The following is a 2,412-nucleotide window of genomic DNA, read 5'->3' on the forward strand; positions in this document are numbered from 1 at the left end:
TTATATATTTTTTGAGACAAAGTCTGGCTCTGTTGCCCAGGCTGGAGTGCAGTGGCACAATCTTGGCTCGCTGTAACCTCCACCTTCCAGGTTCAAGCGATTCTCCTGCCTCAGCCTCCCCAGTAGCTGGGATTACAGGCACGTGCCACCACACCTACCTAAATTATATAATATTTTAAAACCTATTTGAATAAACTCCAAGAGTTCAGTAATGTTTGCTTCTCAATGGTATACTGTTGAGTTAGCCATGAGTATTGATCTTTTGTTCTGTATTTGATACTAATTAGAGCTTCTTCATGTAGTTGTGAGGGTTTTTTTCTCATTTTTATAGTGATTATACTATATTCACTATATTATTGGGATGCTTTCAGTTTCAAGTTACCAAAACCTCAACTCAAACCGACTTTAAGAAATAAGAAAATTAGCCCATATAGCTGGGATTGGTGCCTGCCACCACGCCGGGCTAATTTTTTGTATTTTTAGTAGAGTCGGGGTTTCACCGTGTTGGCCAGGCTGGGCTCAAACTCCTGACCTCAGGTGATCCACCTGCCTCAGCCTCCCAAAGTGCTGGGATTACAGGTGTGAGCCACTAAGCCCAGCCTATTATTTTGTTTTTAATGTTCAAATAATTCATATCAAGCTTTTAAAAATTATGTAAACATTATGGATCATTGTTATCTTTAAAAATTTGTATTAGGATTTGTGAGGACCAACAAGTAGTGACCACCATCTCTGCTTGCTGAAAAGCTACAGAGGCCACCAGGAACCCACACACCTGAGACTTTTATCTTTACCCAAGAAAGGAATAAAAGAGGTCAGATGATGACAACTGTGTCCTGAACAGCCTGGCCCCAGTGCCATCCACTTCCAAACCAGCTTTGGTCTCTCATCTGGAGCAAGGGAAAGAGCCCTGTTTCACCCAACCACAGGGAGTCCTAAGCAGGAGGGACTGGAGAGCAGGCTTTACAGGAAACTTGGAACTGAGAAGATACACTTACTTAGCTAAAGCAATGTTACGTGTAATAAAATAAAAAATTCAAGGCCGGGCGCGGTGGCTCACGCTTATAATCCCAGCACTTTGGGAGGCCGAGGCGGGTGGATCACGAGGTCAAGAGATTGAGACCATCCTGGTGAACAAGGTGAAACCCCGTCTCTACTAAAAATACAAAAATTAGCTGAGCATGGTGGCACGCGCCTGTAATCCCAGCTACTCGGGAGGCTGAGGCAGGAGAATCGCTTGAACCCAGGAGGCGGAGGTTGCGGTGAGCCGAGATCGCGCCATTGCACTCCAGCCTGGGTAACAAGAGCGAAACTCCGTCTCAAAAAATAAATTAAAAAAATTTAAAAAAATTAAAAATTCTTCAAAATCATCGATCCTGGGAAGACAGGAGAAAGGCTTAATTCTTGACATTTAAATACCAGTTTTCCAAGTGAGGAGTTGATGTAAAAGCCACCTTAAATGATGTCAAATGCACCTTTTCTTTTTCTGTAGACTAGTTTCTGTAGATTTAATGTTTTTCATTCATTAAAATAATTCATTTTGATGTACAAAAAAACTGTATTAGTGGAAAGTTTCTTAATTTTAGAAAGTTCACTGATAAATTCAACTTGTTATTCCATAAATGATTTTTTGTTTTTGAGAAAGGGTCTCACTCTGTCACCTAGGCTGGAGTGCAGTGGCACCATCACAGCTCACTGCAGCCTTGACCTCCCAGGCTCAAGTGATCCTCCCACCTCAGCCTCCTGAGTAGCTGAGACTACAAGTGCAGACCACCATGCCCAGCTAATTTTTCTATTTTTTTGTAGAGACAAGGTTTAGCCATATTGCCCAAACTAGTCTTGAACTCTTGGGCTCAAGCAATCCACTTGCCATGGCCTCCCAAAGTGCTGGGATTACAGGAGTGAGCCACCAATCCCAGCAAATAAATTAATTTTTTAAAAAATGTCATTGAAAACAGTTTTTTTTTTTTTCTGTCTCTACTCTAACAACCAGGATCACCATTATCCTAAGGTTTCTGGGTTTTTGTTTGTTTGTACTGTAGTTGTTAGATAGTTGCTGGTAGCAACCAAATTACCTGTTTTCCTTGTTCAACTCTGGCAGGAGAGAGGCTGACTTCTCATAGTTCTTACCTAGATGTGGGAAAGAACATTTACAGAAGTCTCTAAAAAGTCTTTCTTCATGCTTTTAGTCCACACATGAATTACATAACCATATGTAGTTACGAACCATATCACTGAACCCATCACTGGCAAGGGTGATGGAATTTGTCTAACCTTGGGGCTGTATCTGAAAATTTTACCTGTGTGCGAGAGGATAAGGATGTAACCAAGTCAGAATTCTGTTAAAGAAGAAATATTGGATGAGGGCAAACACCAGCATCTACTAAACATACTATTTTGCATTTCTTGTGA

Source organism: Aotus nancymaae, unplaced genomic scaffold, assembly GCF_030222135.1.
Source record: "Aotus nancymaae isolate 86718 unplaced genomic scaffold, 86718_ANA_hifiasm-v0.15.2.pri h1tg000057l, whole genome shotgun sequence".
In the NCBI taxonomy this organism is placed as follows: Eukaryota; Metazoa; Chordata; class Mammalia; order Primates; family Aotidae; genus Aotus; species Aotus nancymaae.